General features: G+C 40.0%; 1 protein-coding gene across 5 annotated transcripts in view; it reads right to left on the bottom strand.

The window, feature by feature from the left end:
- LOC105429904 (uncharacterized) overlaps window positions 1-20,799 on the bottom strand; it is an 82,218-nt gene that overhangs the window by 43,529 nt on the left and 17,890 nt on the right. For 2 of the 5 annotated variants that reach the window (XM_011643151.3, XM_011643153.3), the window contains exon 1: window positions 10,845-11,050. The exons of 2 other annotated variants lie outside the window; for them this stretch is intronic. The gene's annotated coding sequence lies outside the window, so the exon portion shown is untranslated. Of the gene's footprint in view, window positions 1-7,977; window positions 8,200-10,844; window positions 11,051-20,799 lie in introns of those variants that run through there. One more of the 5 variants, XM_011643152.3, reaches the window with a different exon arrangement.

Below are 20,799 nucleotides of genomic sequence, written 5' to 3'. Positions count from 1 at the left end.
CAATTTTTTTTTTTAATTCAAAAGAACTGTTTAAAATAACAGTCCGAGAACGAGTAAGCTGTGGGATACTTTGTATCGTATCAAAGAGGAATTTGGAAAGTTCGAAATAACGAATGATCAGATATTTCTCTTGCGGCCACCCTGTGAAATATCGCGTTGATAAAATTTCACGGGATAGTAAATTTTGCGAAATTGAATTCGCTGCAATGAGAAAAGTTGAGCGAAATCCCAAGTTTCGAAGCGGGGAGGAGACTTTTCTCTCCGCGATCGCGTTCGAGTTTGACGATGCATAGTTTCCCCGGCCCAGACCGAGAACGAGGGAAGAAATAAATGATTTAGGGGGCGTCGTTCGCGCGTGAACGGTGACGGTGACTTTTAGAGTTCATTACATGACGGAATGGAGCGTGGAACACGCGATTGCTGGATTGTTCCGCGCGAACTGATCGCGACAATGTCGTTAGAATTCCTATCGACCATCCGGCTCCGGATGTACGATAAGAGACAGAACTAAGAGAGGAATTCTCGTTTCAGATAAAATCCAAACAAGGAACTGTGAGACGAATTCACTTCTTGCTACAGACAAAATCCGAGCAAGCAGCTGTAATCGAAAAACAAAGCTGCCCCTTCATCAGAACTTTTTCTTCAATTATGTATAAAAAGAATTTGCCAAAGTATCTAAAAATTTAGTTAGATCTGAAAATAATTTTGTTGAATCGTCAAAATATTCAAATTGTTTACCAAGATATCAAAAATAGTTGCAATATCATCACTTACAAGCGTTCTCATAATTATTTTGATGGCCCAATGAAATTTTTTTTCAAGAGAAAAAACCTATAAAGATATATTAAATAATAATGTTTATCTTGCAATTATCTAGACGATATTCTCAATTGTTTAAAAAAAGTATGATGTATAAAAAGGGCAACGTCATTAAGATTCCAGATCGACTATCTGGCTCCGAATGTCCGATAAGAGATAGAACTAAGAGAATTACTTCTTGTTGCAGATAAAATCCAAACAGGAATAATTATAATCAAAAAGCAAAATTGTCCTTTTGAGTGTCTTTTCTTCAATTATGCACAAAAAGAATTTGATAATAAAATATCTAAAAAGTTGATTAGATATAGATCTGAAAATAATAATTTTGTTAGACCGTCAAAATATTCATAAAATGTTGAAAGTGCTTACTAGATATTACTAGATATCAAAAATTGTTGCAGTATCATCATTTAAGCACCTACCTACCTAATTATTTTGATGGTACAATAAAATTTTTTTTCAAGAAAAGAAAAACGAAATTTTTTTTTCAAGAGAAGAGTAAGATATATTAAATAATAATGTTCTCGCAACTGAAATATCTAGACGAAATATCTAGACTTTCAATTGTTCAAAGAAAAGATGACGTAGGAAGGAGTCTTTCGAGGAATTTTTCTTACGGTGCAAAATACACACGCAGCTGAGCTCGTTCTCGCTTGGCTATTGACCAGCGGGAACGATCGAGCGGCCGTCATTCGGAGAATCGAATAAACTAATTCCTTTGATTCCAGCTGGCTATCGTGCAAGTGCGTAGCGTGATTCTGACCGGCAGCATAGTTTATCAAAGCGCGAATGGACTTTTGTTCGATCCACCGACAGAATCACGATTGAGAGAGAGAGAGAGACCGGAATTCGAGGTATCCCTTCCAGGGCTCGATCCAATTATAGAAGGGCCCGAAGTCAATCGCAAACATTTCGTAAACGCGCGCAATTCAATTTACGTCGCCTCAACGTATCTCTCTCGCGGGAAGATTATTCTCTTATGCCCGATTTATTGTTCGGAGTTGAATGAATGAAGTCACTGTGGATGGTAGATTGGAAATTTTCGATCGAACGAGCAGCTGGGAGTTATGCAGAGCTACACCGATTACCGTCGCTTATTATCTCTGAGGCACGTTAAAAGCCATTAATAAGAATTAAGGGCGATTAAGGGTGCGCGGAATCGGCTCCGAAGGGATGCCACGGTACGCGACTCGTTTTGTTTCGGTTGCCTCACGGTTTTCCCGACAGCAACAGCAACGGCAACAGCAACGGCAACGGCAACTGCGGCGATAGCACGCTCGTGAATTTAAATGAAACATTAATCAGGATACGTCAGGGGAAATAGCAAGAGGCGTCCCCCCCTTGCCGAAATTTGTAGCGTCACCCCTCCTTCTCGGGGACTAATTTAAATCAGCCACCCCGCTGCACCCGGCATTGTCCGCGCAAAAACAATAGGACAATCCGCTTTTCGCTCGCCCGACACTCTCGTCGGCGGTCTGATTGTTACTGCAAATACTACCGGGGCCCGCACGACAAATTGATAAGCGGCCCTCGCACAATGGCGAGTCTTGTGTTAGCTTATACAGCGATGGAATTCTTTTTCCCGGACGCTAAATAAGAGCAATTGTTAGGATGGCCGCGCCGCGCTCGACAAACGCGGATTCATCTACCGGCCCGGATGACAGATCCCGAGGCCGAAAAAGATTATTGTTTCGAGCTCTTTCGCAAAATAAATGATTCTCTCTGTGCCGACGGCGTTTAAAATATTTTCTATAAAATAGAGATAACCGCTAAACGCGACTCGACTTTAAAGACCGGCTAAACGTCACTTTCAGAGCCTCATTGTGAGCCTCGGTGGTGGTTTGAAATTCCTGCTGTGACACGAGGACGCGAATAAAACCGGGTCTCGGTGACGCGGAATAAATTGCGACCGAATGATACGTCATTTGGGAGAACGCTGTTGCAATGAGAAACACGATGCAACGAGACCCTAATGACGATGCAGCCGGGATGGGCTCGAGATACGAGAGACGAGGAGAAAGCGCTTTACGATGAAATTCGATGCCACGATAATAATCGCATCCGACCGGCGTGCTGGATGCACTTTCCTGCCGTGCGATATCATAACAAAGCCTTACATTAGCATCACCGCATCACTCTTGTCTTCCATCGATATCGGTCTATCCGAGCCGGCGGTCGGTCGATCGCGCTAATTGGTAATCTTCCGCCGCATTCGTTCTCAATTATAGATATAGTCAAACGAGACATGATAGTTCCGCATAAAAAAAACCACTTCGCTATGTATTATTTACTCTACATTATATTTATATATCATAGTTATGATTATAATAAATAAAAAAATTATGAAACTATAAAAACAAATGTGTATAAAATGCTTTTGCTAGAGTATTTAAAACTTTGGTCGAATACAAATTTGAAAATGATAAATTTGATTTAATATATAAATGTTATTGTTTACATTTTAATAATTTACATTAATATTAATCTAAATAAAGAATAATAATTTTATTGGGTCACCAAAATAGTTAGACGCATTTAAGCATTATTATTAAAAATTTTGGATATTTCAGTCACCAATTTAAATATCCTAAAATTACTTTGATGATTCAACAAAGTTATTTTCAGACCTGGCTAAATTTTTCCTTTAGCAAACTGTCCTTTTTCGTGTAAGAATCAGGTAATGAGGAAATTGATATTTTATAATATCACACGACTTTTTCGATCGAAAATTTGTCGAAAACGTAATTTACGCGAAATTAAGAGTACACTAATTGTTGGTTAAATACGATTGATAACCTTTTAAGCAACTATAAAAAATATTACTGCCCGCGTTTCATAATTCTTCAGCTATATCTTTGCGTGTACAGCGTCATCAGAGGACCGAGCCTTTATGCTAATTATAATACCGATCGCGCTAATGGACGAAGCAGCGAATCGCATAATCGGGCATAATTGCGTAATGATCGAGGACTTATTACGATTCATTACAGTCGACCGCTGTCAGAGGCTTGCGTCCCCGTAAATTATGAGTATCTCCGTAACGTTCGTCGAACGAAGCGATTCTTATGTGCGACACGTTTCCGTCGGGCCATTAAGCCGCATAATAAGTAGTCCACGAAATGATCCTTCCTATATAAGGCGACAAACTTCAAGGTAGTCCAATCAATCGTTCGACATGACAGAAAAAGGGAGCAGCTTCCATATTTTCGATGACATTCGGGCGCAAAATGACGGCCGTGTAAAAATAACCACCTTAATTTATTCCCATATTGGATCATATAAACAAATCTCAATGCGTTTAAATTATTGATGTATTTCACTGGCGCAATATTTAAATGAATTTATTTCCATAACGCCGGTTTACAAGTCCGTCGTTATATGTACGATATAATAATATATATAATAATCGATGTATATAATAAGATATATATACGATATATAATAAGATATAAGATATATACATCGATTCGCGATAAATAAAAGCTGACAAATAAAAAGCTCATCTGTATTTTATTACAATATCCCTTCCTATTTCCTTCCTGGTTTTATCCTTTCTCTTATCATCATTCGAGTTCACAGTTTTTTTTCTTCAATCCCTTGTTATTCGCCAGTACTTTTCTTTCTTTATGATTTCATCGACGTTCTTTCTCGAGAATAAACGCGGTTTCATTACGGGAACATCGCAGGCAGGCATTTTCCGTGCTCCCGGAAAAATGTTGGAAAAAGCATTATCGATATACACAGAAGTAGCGAAAAAAAAAAAAAAAGATAGGAAAGAAAAAAAATCGAGACGTATCACAATTGCACTGCTGACGTTGCGCCGCAAATATTTTCTTACCGCGAGAGAGAATGTCGCGATATGAGAAATAAAATCGCTACGGGAGCAAAACGGCGGAAACGCGAGTGGCCTCTGAGACTGTAAAGAGGGGAGAGAGGGAATACCGAGGAAATTCGGATACGTGAAAAATGCGAACTCGAGAGAGGAAAGTCGCGAGACGCGAGTCGCCGACTCTTGTAAGTTCTCACGGCGTGCAAAAACTTCTCGCCGACGTATTATGTTGTTCTCGAGCGCGAAATTTCTCGTCGAGCGCGATTTTCCGGCCGGCGGAAAGTTCGCCGGTGACTGCTCGCCCGGGAATAGACGCGGAAAATGGGAGAAGTTTATAATCCCCCCCGCGATGCGAATTTTTAATTCGGCTCGATGAGAATAAAGACGAACTTCAACACTCATTCCTCCGCAAGTTCGGAATTTTAACACGGCGTTACTTACGGCCGGAAATAAATGTAACATTGAAAATTAAAAATTCCATTTTCGCGTTCTAAATGACCAATAAGATTTCACTGTCGCTATTTTCGCGATTGTAAAATTTAACTAAGCTAAGAATTCTTCTTACCTGTCGAAGCCGCGACACTTCTCTTGAAGAGAACCTACTTTGAACTGAAGATAAAAAAGATTCGCGCGACACCCTATGTGTACAATAAAATTTTCTTTGGACAAAAAATTACGGCGCGCTTCTCAAGGAAGGAGAGAAAAAAAAAAACGTTTTGCGAGAGGAGTGAAGAGCCTACGCGAATACACGCGCAAACGACATGCGTGTCCGACTGCCGTATTAAGGATATACCGAGGGGTGGCTTCCGTACGGGTAAATCGCGACAGCTCAGCACTATGAAGAAAACGAGGAGAGGAAGGAAACGAGAAAAGACCGAGACAGAGGAAGTCCGAGGGGACGGCCGGAGGATGAGGTCTCGAGATCCGACATGCCTCGCGCCGCGCCCGGTACTCGTGTCTGTTCGCCTTGTAGGAATTTCAGAGGACTTTCGTGTTGGCTCCTTGTTTTCTTCTTTTTGATCCTCTCTCAAAGTTGTCTCCATTTTTCTCGCAGTATTCAATATAGTTATATGGCGGGACGCTGGTTGAATTTAAGATCCGGCCACTGAGAATTGAGACGCTGCCATTTTTCTTTGTACCAAAAAAGGAGTAGACGTTTAAAAAATAATATTCTTTAATACATCTCATTTCATATTCAAATCTGATCATTTCATATTCAAATATTTAAATCTGTTAATCACAAATAAATATGTTTCTCACGAGGGAAAAAATAGTGAGGTATATTAGATTCTATATTTTCATAGAATATTTAGAAAAAGGACAAGAATTTTAAGAATTTTACTCAAATAATAATCAAGGCAGTTTGCAATTTATCTCGCGACATTCACACTTATGATAAATTCGTCTCCGCATCTCGTCCCTCGCCTCTCAACCCTTGACAACTCTCTCGCAACGCATTCTCCCTGCGAAATGTTCCCACGAATTATGTCACCCCCTGAAAACGCCCTTTTCCATCCCTTTGCAAGAGCCTCGACTCTCGCGCCAATTGTCTGGGTGGTCCAGTCGGTATCACGTTCTCCTAATAGCGCAACGAGATCTGCTCTGTCAGTGAAAATGGTCCAGATAAGGGACGAAACAGTCTCGTAACAGCCGGTAACGGACGCGAAAGATTTGTTTTTATCTCGCGCTCCGGGAAAACGTCGAGTAAGGTTTCCGTCCGGGGGAGAAAAATTGCGCCGTTCCGTGCCGGATAATCGCGAGAATCGCGAAGGGATGTGTATTACTCCTGGGAGAAAGCAGCCTCACCGGAACTGTGTGAGAAGAGTCAGGTGCCGTCGCACCTTCCTTTACGAACACGCGGCGGGAGTTAGTCGTTTTAAAGAAATAACCTCGGTGGATCCGAAACAAAATACTACTTCGGGGGTAAAGGGTAAATTTCTGCGCCATTAATTTTCGAGTTTCGTTTCTAGGAGGAAGAGAAACTTGTCGAGACAGTTATCTCGAATTATTACTTTTTCCATCTTAGTCTTTTCTAAATTTACGAAATCAAAGAGGAATATTTTTCTGCTCTTCATTTATTAACATAACTATAAGATTTATCCAAATATTGGCAAGTCTCAAATTATCCTACGAGAATATTTTATCATCCTTATCGACGAGAGCAAACACGAACATCCGCCACCGATTGAGGCTAAGGATGTCGATGTCTGGCATAAGACAATTGCAAATAGACTGTCTAGAAATTTCTCCATCAAGTTTCATTTGAAAGCTTTCCCTTGTCGGGAGTTTCCGGGACAATCACATGTCCTTTATGGCCACTGAACGAATCGTGATCCCTTCTGCGAGTCCTTCCTCCACTCTCTTGCGAACGCAGTCTCCGATCTCATGAGATAACCTTCCACCCACTCGATCCTGAGTCAAAGCTCTCGAATGTACCCACGGGATATCTTCTTCGTTCCCGGACGGAAAATTTTCTTCGCGGGATTAAATCCTAAGAGCCTTTAATTAGATATATAAAAGAAAAAGAAAACGGAGGAAAGGAAGAAATAATGGAGATTTTTACTGACAATAGGCGGATGTCGAGTCCTTGGAAGGACTAGCGAATAAATATGCGCTTAAAATATTTTATCTGGAATTGTGCGGAAAATTAAATTTATTCGAATAAAAGCGTTTCCTTCAAAAGATCGAAAATTTTACTCGCGAGAAACATCGACGTGGAAAAAAGAGAAGCAAACAATAGTAATCATCATCACTCTCTACGTATGGAAAAAATACTTTTGCTGACAAATTTAAAAATTTGATCAGGTTTGAAAATAATTTTATTGAGCCTTCAAAATTATTACATTCAAAATTATAACGTTCAAATTGTCAGAAGAGCAAAAATTTTTACGATATTATTATTATTCTTCTATCTTAAGCATCCTACATTTCAGCAAAATTACTTTCAGATCTGTATCTGGGGCAAATTTTTAAATTTGCCAGCAAAAACTTCTGTCCATGCGGTTGATTGTCGTCGGCATTGAACCGCGCATATTCAGAGGGCGGCAATGTTTCCTGAAAGGGCGCGAATGTCGATCGTTACGCACTTCGTCGCAGCCGCATCGCATCGCACCGCACTGCAGACGTAGTGCTGCAACTCTCGCGTACGTCGCTCTTGAAGGTAGAGAGCGGAAGGTGATAGTTCTCGTAGGTCGAAGTTAGGGTAGCGGCGATTAAACGCGCCCCTCTCCGCGGTCACCCCCTTTACTTACCGCGAACAAACACGGCGTTCCGCGTTTCTCTCGCGTCTGGTTTCGCTCAACCCTCCCCCCGAACCAAGAAAAACTCACCTCGATCATCGCGTCGAAGACACGGCACTGGGATATTTCGCTCACTCGAGTCGGATCATTAAGCTCGAAAATTACGACGTTCCGGCCCGTGGGCGTTGTCGAATTATGACGCTTCGAAGTTCGGGAAGCTCCGTGACGTACACATTCGTTAGAACGAACCTTCGTGGGAACGAACCTTCGTTAAGGTTCGCCTCTCGGGTCAGGGTCACTTGATTGCGTTAACTGCAATTTGGGACATGTATTTAGCCCTCGTATTAGTTTAGATCCTGAATATATCGACAAATGCTTATAAATAATATTTAATATTTTTTTTCTAAACAGATGGAGATTAAGAGCAGATCAAAACATTAAAACTTTAAAGAGTGTAATCAGTTAATGAATCATTAGATAAATTATATTTTAATGTCAAATAAAGCTTTAAAATTTCTTCATATTTTATCTTCCAGAATTCTGAAACTCTGTCTCTCCGTTTCTTCTCTTTCTCGTAAACTTATTTACTAATAAAAGAAAATCAAGTCGATGAAATATTCTGAAACTTCAAAAATTTACCTCCTCGTAAATAGCGAAAGTTTCACCTAGGCGCGCTTATTTCCTGACAAATTCAATTGTTATCGAGCGATTTAATTTCAAACGCGTTCTCACAGAGGAATATTCAAGAGTGAAATAATGAGATGGCATACGCAATTGTGTTACGGCGTATAAATTCCCTCGAGCTGCAGGCATGACGAAGAAGCGACTTCAGCTTTCTAGCGGGCTATCTGATCACCGGAAGCGCGATGTAATGGGAACGTAAGGCTTTTACACGCGGCATACCGCTACGCGGATTCCACTTCCGTTCCGTTCGCGATCCGTCGCGATCCGTCGCGATTTCTACCGTCGCGGAAAGTCACGACGGAACGCGGACTCTCCATTTCTGGCGTCTATACGGATTCATTCATTCGCGCCGACGACCCGGCTTATTATTCTCTCGTCGGGCTCTCTTTTCGCATCGCGCGAGGTCACGAGCCACGTAATAGGAGGAGGGCCTCTTTTAGAAATTGCCGGGAGAAATTCGCGGAGAAATTACCCGAGGAGACTTCGCGCCGACCCGCGGAGCGCTCTGAATCCTATCGACGAGAGGAATCTCTTCGCTCAAATTACGGCCGATCACACCGTACGGGCGAGAGATGTATTCCGGCAGAGAAAGTAGACGAATAGTTCCTGATTAGCGACGAAGATGCATACGCAATAACGATAAATAATAACGAAACAGATTATTCAGCGAAGGATATTTCTACTAATGACGATAAATATAAATTATTATATTTAAGAATTAATTGACTATATATAGTCAGTGGCGTGCCAAAGTTTTCGGCCAGTGACATTTTGTACTCTAATTTATTTTAAAAGTGACTAATGAAATTTTAAACATTATCAAGTATGAATGTGAGATATAGGTAAATAATACAGCGAAATAATATAATGGAAGAATATTATTTATAAAAATATCATAAAAATATTTATTGTACGTTATTTAGAGTACAAAATGTCATTGGCCGGAAACGTTTGCACGCCACTGTACGTATGTATAATAATATTTTGCAATTAGACTTATAAAAAATACACAGTTGTTCTGAATGTAGATTTTAATATGTAAAATATTCTACTGCGTTTTATATATTTGAATGTTAGAAAAGTGACTAGAAATATTTTAAAGTTGCAATACAAAGTAGAAATACAAAATATCAATAAAAATTCATAATTTATTTATGAGATATTTTTAAATAACAATCGTTAAAAATTCTCGTAATCAATGTTATACATTATGCATTACATAAATTGTGAAAGATAATTTTATATTTCAAAATTGAATTTTATAAATGCAAGATTGAAAGATTAAATTTATGAGTCTGAATATCATATTGATTTTTTACTTGGTTTTAGTGAATATTAAATCTGTCTATTACAGATTTTGTAGAAAATTTCCTATTATAGAATTTCTCTTCATAGTTTCCTTGAGATAAATGTTCATTTCTTAAATGTCCTATGTATACGCTATTTTATATCTCTATTATAATTTCTTAATAAAGCATTTATTAAATTTATTTTCATGGAAAACATATTGATAAAGTTCGATCCATTAAAATTTGGTTTCAAATATGTTATGTAATTTTATAAATTATTCTGTTATTTCATCCGACATCAACATATTAATGTGAAACGATATGTCAAGGTGATAACCGAAGGGTCAAAACAAAAAGCGATTCGTGACGTAAAGAACACAGAGACAATGAAACATGAAAAAAAATTCATATCCCTAAGCTTAGATTTGAATCTTCCAAAGCCTGCTCCCCAAATTTCTGTCTTATCTTTCGCATATATTACTGCTAGTAATGTATTATTATTCGTAGCATTCAATGTTTCGAGAACCCACAAAAAAAAATCGTCACATTTCTAAACCTCGCGGTACAATAAAATCCGATTCGAATCCCTCGGCACGCAAATATTTGAGCAATTCCAATCTCCACACGCGGGATTACAGGGTATTCGTGAACATCACGCGGATATCGTCGCCGAATTCATACTTGTCGAATATGAACACAGAGATAATGAAACATGAAAAAAAATGTTCATATTCCTAAGCTTAGATTTGAATCTTCCAAAGTCTAACTCCCCAATTTCTGTATTCTTATCTTTCGCATATATTACTATTCGACGTATACCGTCGATTCCGAAGCCGATATAAATCTTACGAATGCTCCGGATATCGCGATTCCCCGCGACTCGAAGACAGGCCTCTCACCGGAGAGTTTCATCTCGCGACGCATTACGCATAAGTTGCAACCCCCTTCCGTTATAAGTTGCAACTCTCTCGCGCGGAATCGTACCTTTCTCTCCATCGAACGTCATCTCCCATCGGCCTCGACGTGATTGCGCCGCTACTATCTGGCAAATTCACAACTTTCCACAACTGTTCACAATGTATGCAAATACGTACTCGCACTTGAGCACTATCAATCGCGCTCGTGATGCGAGCAAGCGAGCAAACGAGCTACTTCCCGACACGACGGTAGCTCGGCGGAGACTGAGCACTGCTGCCGGCTACCGAGTGACGAGAGGATAGAAGAGGGAGGGGAGACCGACAGGGCCGTAGGGTAGAAAGGGTGCCTCTACTCGACGTTCGTGCGATGCACCCCAAAGGGATATCGATATCAATAGCATATCCTGTCCGCGAATTACCGGATTTTTACGGAATGCGCGGGAGAACTAAATGCGCTTCCCGCATCGAGAGTCACGTGCACCGAATGAAATAGAATTCCACGATAAATCTATACCTTGCGTTTTCCCTGCGTTTCTCGAAATAAGAATGGAATTTTTTTGCGTTATTTGCGAAAACTACTTAGAAAATTATAAGATAAAAAAGAAAGAATTTTTACCGCGAAAAATATTCAACAATTATGAAAAATACGAAGAAAGCGAATAAAGATATAGAATAGAATAATTATAAAAATTGATCTTCTTTCAAGTGTTTGTGTTCAAGTGTTAGCTTTCAAAAAAATATGACTTTAGAATATTTATTCTTTTGAGGATATGAAGCTATTTGAAAAATGACGAGATAAAGTAAATTAGATTTTAGAAGGAAAAAAATTTAATATTCACGAAAGAAAAAATACAAAGAAAGCAGATTGAAGTATCAAGATAGAATAATTGTGAAAATGAATTTTCTTTCAAGTGCACGTGTTTTATATTTATTTTTTTATAATATTAAGCTATTTAGAAAATGATGAGATAAAGTAAAACACATTTTACAAAGAAAAATACGTAACAATAAAAATTATATAAAAAAATACAAAGAAAGCAGATTGAAATATAAAGATAGAATAAAATAATTATGAATATTAATATTTTTCAAATTGTTTGTTGTTTATCCTACAAAAAGATATTTAATTATTTTGTCATTCGAATCGAATCATGCTTCTAAACAATTAACAGCCCGATACGGCTTCTTCTTGTAACAGTCGTTTAACACATTTGGTTCTAAATTCTCCCCGAGCGTTCAAGCGATTTATCTAGAGGCGCCTCAAAACAAACAGAGAGATTTCCAAGATTATTAAAGCCGACAACCGCGGGAAACATACATAGCTACGTCACACAGTTATTCATACGCCACCCGAAACCCACCTATTCCCCTTTTGACGCTCCTCGATTGCAACGATACATGCGGCAAATCCTGCATCGCCCACGCAATTTCACGCGGTCACGTCGTCATCGTTTGTCCGTCCGTCCGTCCGTCCGTTCGTTCGAACGACGCGTGTGCGTAATCGCCGTCGCATCCATAAAGGAAAAGAAAAAAGCTGTAGCCATAAAATCCGCACGCCCTTGTTGCTGCGCGCGATGTCACTCATTCGGTTGAAGGGATCATCCGGAGGGGGAAGGGGGGACTCACCCCTCGTGTCGCCCTTCTTCGGAGGGTGTCGTTTCCGCGCTCATTCCCGCCGTGCACCCGATTAGCATACGGCCGGCCGGCTTGCGTTGGCGATGTCTCGATGAAGCGGAAAATCGAGGTTCCAAGTGACGGGCCACCGCCGGCGTACAGAGCGAGCTCTTGCTCACGTGGCTTAAAAAACATTGCGCAAAAGAGCAAATGACGTCGCCACGAGAGATCCCGTGCTTACTAAATGCCGGTCGCGAGAATTTCGTTTGAACGACAATCGCATTCTGAATTACAATTACATCAAATATATAACATGCGAAGCGACATGCAAAACATTTTTACTTCTGCCTGTTATTTCACAACTCTATTTTATTCTTGTTATTTCAGACGCTCTGCAACGTGTTTTTGAACGCGTGGCGATTATTAAATAGATTTATTACCGTTGAAATCCACAGATGAATTTTCTTAATTCTCTAGAGGCGAAGCTCATTGAGCTCTCTCTTACCCTCGGTGATTTTAGACTATTGAGCTAATTATCAGACTCGAGTATACCATGCACTCCCATCAGCAAGCTATATTATGATCAAAACGCAGGAATTCCTGTGTCTAGCGCATTAATTAGGTTCATTGTTATGCTAGAATAACTCGCGTATTCATGCAGATTATTCAACCGTTCGAGACACACAATATATTAATGCAACTAGATATTTTTGGCGCATTACCAAAGCAAAATGCTTATCCGCGTTTTCTTTTCTTTCTACCTCTCTTCTACCTCTTCTAACGTAATATCTCTGTATTAATTATTGATACGAGCGATGATTTATGGGCTAACATTTTTTATCCCACCATACATCTTTATAATTAAATGTTTGACCATGTTTGACGCAGTAATGGATTAATAAGACAATAATTGACAGTTTGACGTGCCAAGAGAAATCGGTGTCAGGTATGAATATCTTCTGCCCCGCCTGTCTACGTTCGTCCTGCATAGAAAATAGAGATAAAACACCGTCTACCTTCGCAGTTCGCGCGCGCCGGCCACGCCATTCCTGAAATTGATCGTGATTGATCGGCCATTAATTTTTTATCTAATAACGAAGAGTGGCGCGACCGATAATGGACTCGGGCTAGTTAAAGCGCGCGGCGTTATCAAAGTTTCGCTAAAGCGATTACGCTCTCACCAGAAATTCTGTGTAATATTATCGAGTTTCGTTCAAAATTCATTTATCCAAAAAAAAAAATGATCAAGCCTTTATGCTTATGCTATATTTCCAAGTCTGCTCCGTCTGAAAATCGCATCTCGCCCTGCCGTTATTTCGGGCTAAAAATTAAAATTCAGTAGTATTCTTATCACGTGATATTCGACAAATATATCAATCGATAAATTATTCATATTTCTACGTGTATCTAAAAATGGACTGACCTATATGAATTTACAACAGCACAAATGATACATAGATTACTTTCCGCACGTAACAAACGCGGAATGATTCCCAGTAAAAAAAAAAATTTAATTATTTAAGCGGAACTACATCAATCAAACTTTTATTACTTTACTTTGTGCTTATCAATGCGTGCGTAACGGCGAGCTCGTAACAATGGCGTTACGTGAGCTGGCTATCCTTAATATCCGAGCAGCCCGATGAAATTTATTTCGTCACACGCGCTATTATTCCGCGCGCTTTCTCTAACGGCCCGCACTTGTCCGTGTAAAACGTTACTTTTCAGCATAAAAAAAAAAAGATTCGACCGCCATCAAACGGCTTTTACGAGAGTCGTAAAGTTACGGGTGTAACGCCGGAGGACTGTGTACATACAGGTACATACCTAGTTCGCGTTTGTGAACTGAAAAGGAATACGGATACTCGAACTAAAAAGGAAATCCAATAACACACAAACTAACGAAAGCTCGCGCGAAACTCGCGACGCACGGTTCTCCTTTTATGCGGAAAGCATAAACGGCCAAAAAAGTATCCGCAGTCGCCACGGAAATTCTATATTCCGGAGCTTTGAACTCTTTTACCGCGATATGGAGTACTCTTATGGAAAAAAAAAAAAAAAAATACATCTCGTTCTTTCACCTGACGGAGAAATAGCCGTGGTATTTCTAGAGTTAAACGTGACGCACTCGAGGATCGGCGGTCGTAAATCAAGCCAGCCGCGGATTCGAGGCCTGCCAGGCAACTCGAGCTTTGCCCGGGCAAACGAGAATGTATCCGTAGACGTCATAAAATTGATATTTATCCTGGCTACCGTCCAGCGCGGAAGCTGCGCCAGCTTTTCCGCGGATAATGCGCCGCTGCGGCGTGATTATATCGTTCCGGAAGCCGCAGACGCCGGCCCGGTTTTTTCCGCCTGGTTCTCTTTTTCCTGTGCCCGCGTCCCTTTTCAGTCGCGAATTAAAAAAGCACGGTCCACGTAGTGAGGTCGACGGGAAAATTGACTCGCTCGTCGAAAGTCAGAAATATCTTGAATGGCAAAGCAGTCGCGATCGATCGATTACTTCTGCCGCTTGACATACGGAGTGTAATGTCGCATAGAATAGAAGATAAGCAGGTAATAAGGTTGAATGCTTTCGTGCTATATATTGACTCGGGGGTTCTCTCTCTCTCTCTCTTTTTTTTTATATTTTAGCATATACTTAAATAGCGTACAAATTTGCTCGCGATTGTGATTAATATTGACCTTAAGCTCGGAGAGCCTAACTTATTTTTAAGGATCATATTTTTGCCCTTTACGTAATAATACATAAAGATTGCGTATATTACGTAACGTCAAAAAAATCAAGTAAAATGCGATGATTTAAAAATCTGAATCATCGTGAAAACGTCAAGTCGCTACAAAATATCCTTGCCGTTCTGCTCGCAGCGACGCGACGTTCTGTTGTCGTTATTGAAGAATATGAAGCGTTATTGCGATTTGTACTGCGAGTGACTTCTCCGCCGGAGAAGTCACGTTCGCGAAATGCGGGTGATTTTAAAATCCGGCTCATCGTGAAAGCGAGTCAAGTTGGACGTCGCCGCGAACGTCTCTTCCGCTCCGCTCGCAGCGACGCGCCGGCGACGTTGTCGTTATTAAAGAACATGAAGTGTTATCGCGATTTATACGATTACGGCTTCTCTTCCGGAGTCTCACGTCCGCCCTCGTATCCCGTATTCCGGGATTATCGGATGTCATCGGGATTCGATAGCGCCGCGTAAGCTTCACTTCCGTAAAGTGCAGCACGTGATCGGGTAATCCCGCCACCACGATTTCTCCCGCGATAACGGAATAATCTGACCTAGGCGGATTTTCCCCGGGCTGAAATTTTCTGACGGAGAACGGGCGGAGGACATGCACGCGCGACGCATTGCGCCGAGATGTCGATAACCGCGGGCCGGCCGCTGTTTCGCCGTGCTCGTAACAGCGTAACAGCGTAACGGCCGTGAACGAACGTGATTCCCGATTTACGAACGGCCCGTTGATCTTCGTTCGCGAAATTTCACGTCGCGAGAGCGAAATTGTGCCGGCAATCGCGCGTGACAGCGTGACGCGCGCATTAAATATTTAATGCAAATCGTGTGTACAAGTATATTACTACGGCGAAAAATAGGTATCTGCGTCAGTCAGACACAGTCTGCATTTTTGAAATTATGATCGATACCGATGGAGAAAGAAGAAGTAACGTCACGCGTGATGAAAAATGAATCTGCGAATAAATTACTGTCTTCAGATTTCTTTTTGGATTAACGGGAGAGAGAGGGCGGGGGGGGGGGGGGGGAGATTGTGCAAAATATAATAATAAAACGAATAAAATATAATAAACGCGAGAATTATTTAGATTGTTAAATTGTATGCAGAAATACAGCACTGCGTTATTTTATGCGAAAAGAATTTATTAATTTGATAGGGCAAAAAAGCGCGTGTACGCCAAATAATGCGATTGATCGAACGGTGGTTTTTCGCGAATTATCTGGAATTTGCCAATTGTGAAATGCATAAAAACCGGAAATGGCTGATATCACATAAAATCGACAAAGCACACCCACGACGCGTGATTTCAAGGGGGAAAGCAAAAGAAAGAGGAAAGAGTGATTGTTCAAAGGATACTCCGCGCAAGGAGATTTTAATGACGTCGTAATTCAGCGGGTTCCGTAAAGCCACCCGAAATTGTCGGTTTCATATATAGCCGGTTCTCAGGAAAAAATTATACGCTGCAGGAGATTCCGACATTTTTCGGATTTTAAAGGAGAAGTCGTATCTTTCGGTTTCTTTATGGGGAACTAAGGACATTTGTTTCTCAATGTAAAAAATGTAACTGAATTTATTACAGTGTGCGTATTTTCAGCACATATTCTTTATAACCAGCATCCTATTTTGTTATAAGTCATAAAATTATTCTTATAAACACATCCTTGATAAAGAGACTTGTATGTCAAAATAATTAATTTTCAAATATTATTTTATTTTTATATCTTATATTAATATGTGCAACAGTTATAGAGCGGACGGAACGGAACAGTAAACTTCAAACGTCAAATAAGTTTCTGAATATTTTATCGAGAAACGACTGGCAAAGTGATAAAGTATTAAGGTCGACTTCCGATGTGTAAGGACTGAGGAAATGGTAACTGGAGCAGGACTTCCATAATAAAAATGAAATGAATGATGGACCAGAAAAAAGACCCATTTCCCTTGCATTTTCATTACATGTTTTCTTAATTAAGAAATGTAAATAAAAAATCCTTCCGCTAATCCATTTTATTCAACATATATATATATATATATATATATATATATATATATATATATATATATTATAAAACACATATATATATTTTTATGCATTCCTTTTTATTCTGAAATCTTGCTTCCACTTTTTCTTAAATATTTATTGCAATTTCTCTCACAATAAAGTATATAAATCTATCTATAAATATATGTGAGATTTCCCGAATTAATCTGCAAATCAACATTCATATAAAAGCACATTATTTAATTATAGTTAATTAAAATAATATCTAAAATGCACGTTTTGCAACGTAAAAATCTTCGATACTGCAGCATTTGCTCGCGTTAATTAAATAGATTTATCATTTCCATAAAGACTGCAAAAAGATTGTCTTTTATGAGTGCTCAGGTGGTAGACATAATTACGAAATAAGAAAGCGAAATAGAAATATGAATAAAATTAGTAATATTTCATCCAATAAATGCATAGTGATATCATAAAAATAATATCACAATCTAGAATCTAATTTTTGATAATATATATATATTACAACAGCATAAGAAAAAAATTTGAATCATCGCAGAATATAAATTTACATAGATTTACATAGAAATACGCTTTTATAGATATAACAAAACCATTATAAATTTTTTCAACGAATCAATTACTACCCACAGCGACAATATTAGTTTATCTGAGTACTTGGGGAGTTACAACAAATTGCTACTTCCGCTTCAGTAGAGTGAATTTCGAAAAAAAAGGAGAAATATCGCTCGAGGGTCGCGTCGAATGCACCTCGACGATGCACATCGATCCAACAACATGAGGAGACGCAACGATGTAATAATCACCATAGATGCTCTCTCTCTCTCTCTCTCTCTCTCGAGAGAGAGAGAGAGAGAGAGAGAGAGAGAAAGAGAAGAGAGTCGCGTCGCGGTGCGACGACGGCGACGGCGACGAATTTCACGGTCAATCGAGCCGCTTTCCTTTCCCTCGCCGGTGGTCTCTCTCTCTCTCTCTCTCTCTCTCTCTCTCTTCCCGATTTCAGGCGCACGTGTGAATGCGTATGATGCGCGCTGCCTAGAACAATATATGATTCATTTCACGGCTCGTTAGCGAAAACCGCCGACTCCACGCGTGTTCGTCCGGTCGCGCTTCGCCGAGCGTGCCGGAAGAGAGAGCGCAAAAAAATCCCGCCCTCTCGGAGAGAGAGAACTCCTCCTAGCCCGCATGTGCCGTCGCAAAGCGGCTACATCTCGGAGCTCACGTCGCCGTAAGACCGATTTACACACCCTACTAGCCGGTTCGGCTTTTCAGGGGCCGAGATTTCAAGGGGGCCGAGTAACCTGACTCGATGGGTTCAAACGTGTCAATACGTGCTCGACCGATCACTCGCGCGTATGTACATACGTCCGAAAGTCGTCTCAGCTGCCACTTGCGTGTGTAAGCTGAACATTACGAGACGCCAAACACGCGCATTTTCCCCCCTTTTGCAACCCCAAGAATCCGCCTGTGCGCCCTCGGAATTTTCTCTCTCGCTGGAAGCATCAGCGTGTGATGCGAGGTAGATACTTTTTTCGTCATGATAGTTTCTTTTGATCATATACTTCACAAGTTTTAGTACACACTATCTTTTCTGGTTAAATTAAAAGTAACCAAACAAATAAACTTTCAATAATATTTCATTGATATAATACAAAAGAGATTATATAAAACATATAAAATACTACTAATTATTTTTCTTTTATGTTGCATCAGTGAAATATTTGTGAAGGTTTATCTATTCAATTACTTTCAATGTGTAATCGCGTGTGTTCGATGGCTTTTGACAAATCGTGTATTTATCTGAAAATATTTCTAAGAAAACTGATAAGATAAGATTTTTTTCTAGATCTATATTACATGTGTGTGGCAGACACACTTTTCCTACAGTTCGCAAAGAGAATAGCCAGCGTTTTACTCGAGCGTATAAAAGTATCATCCATTCGTTAAAATTCCGGAATAAGGGAAAATTAGCGAACTGTCTGAAGCTCAAGTGCGCCTCGATCAATCGCGGAGTGAAGTTCTGCAAACAGGTGCGGCGGCGGCAATTACCGCTTTTATTTACCACGACTCGTCGCTGAAGTACGCGCCATACGAGTGTGGGGTGGTCCGTTGAACGTCAAACGCGTCGCAATGCGAGGGTGCGATGCGTCTTTGGGCGCGCTCGCACCCCCGCACATTTATTCCGTCAGGATCTTTTGCGGCGTGTGCCGCCCCACGACGACCCTCGAATGCAGCTCCGACTGTTCTCTTTTTTTTTCCTCCCCTTCTCTCTCCTTTTCTCTTTGTCGCTTTTATTTTTTAAAACCGACAACTAGTCACGCGTATGTCCCCTTTTGCAGTAAGTACCTGCGCTAGGGGGAGAGGGGGGGGGGAGTTTACTGTGGAGGGCGCAGTGGAAGGTGCTCGACAATTCGCTATCAAACTCACGGGCTCCTGCATTTTCGCGCGCGAATTCGCGGCACGTCGATCGCGATTATTTAATTAATTGGCCCCAGCGAACATGAATACGGCCGACTTAACAAGGGTCGCGTAACATAAATTGTATATTTGTGGTATACGTTATGCGCCATTATTATATCAAATTATTCGGCATCGTGCTTTATATTGATTCACAATAGATAAATGAAATCCGCTATAATTTTCTCATTATTCATCCATCAGTAAATATTTCTCATCGCTAAACTAGACTGACAGACGACGTTTCGTTCTTCCGTCAGATATATGTTGTTTAACGAAAAGATTTAACGCTAATTAATTTTTTAACAATTAATAAATCCAAAATTTACGCGTCGAGTTTCAGACCTTTTTTTCTCGTAATCGCGCTTTACGAGAAGGTGGTTTCAATCATCGGGTGTCGCGATGGTGAAATTTACGCTCTCGTTATGCTACGCGAGAGTCGTCAAGGAGGGCATAAATTTCGTTTGATTAACGATAGGCGCTTAAGGGACGACGCTGACGAGTCCTGCGAGGGCTGCGACATCAGGAAAATCGCACGGATGTGAGGAACGGCGAGATGACGAGCCGCCATTCATCGAAATCCATGGATTTACAGCATGCCTTTTATGTCAAACGAACCGCAAATCCTCACGATGAAACAACTATAACATATGGGACACGCGGAGCGTGTGCATGCCCCTTATACACGTTTCATACAAGAGAAACGTCTGTGCCATAAAGAAAGTAATACCGTAATAGAATTGAAAAAATGCAAAAAAATGCATTTGTATGAAATAAAAGAAATTTCAGCGCGACAAAAGCACAGACAGAGATAAAAGTTAAAAATTAAATTAAAAAAATAGATCAGTTCTCTAAATATTAAAATTTCAACCTGAACAAAAGTCTTTAATGCATATTCGAATATTTGCATTTTTATAGATGATTAATTTGGAAAAAAGGTTGGATTATCTTATTTATCTTTGTTTAACTTTAATAATTATTTCTTTTCGATATTATTAATATTAATAATTAATTCTTTTCAATATTACCGATTAATCAATTTGCAATTCTGCCGGATAAAAATTGTTCAGATAATAATTTAAATTTTCTAATAATTTCAAAACACGGATATTTTAAAATAAAAAACTTTTACGTAGTTGATTTAGTTACTTCTTCTATTTTCATTTCTCACGTCAGAATTTATTATTTTATCCGC

Source organism: Pogonomyrmex barbatus, unplaced genomic scaffold (genome assembly GCF_055798465.1).
Source record: "Pogonomyrmex barbatus isolate J1 unplaced genomic scaffold, ASM5579846v1 scaffold13, whole genome shotgun sequence".
Lineage (NCBI taxonomy): Eukaryota > Metazoa > Arthropoda > Insecta > Hymenoptera > Formicidae > Pogonomyrmex > Pogonomyrmex barbatus.
Note: the sequence above shows the minus strand (reverse complement) of the source record. Positions and strands in the feature narration are given on the sequence as shown.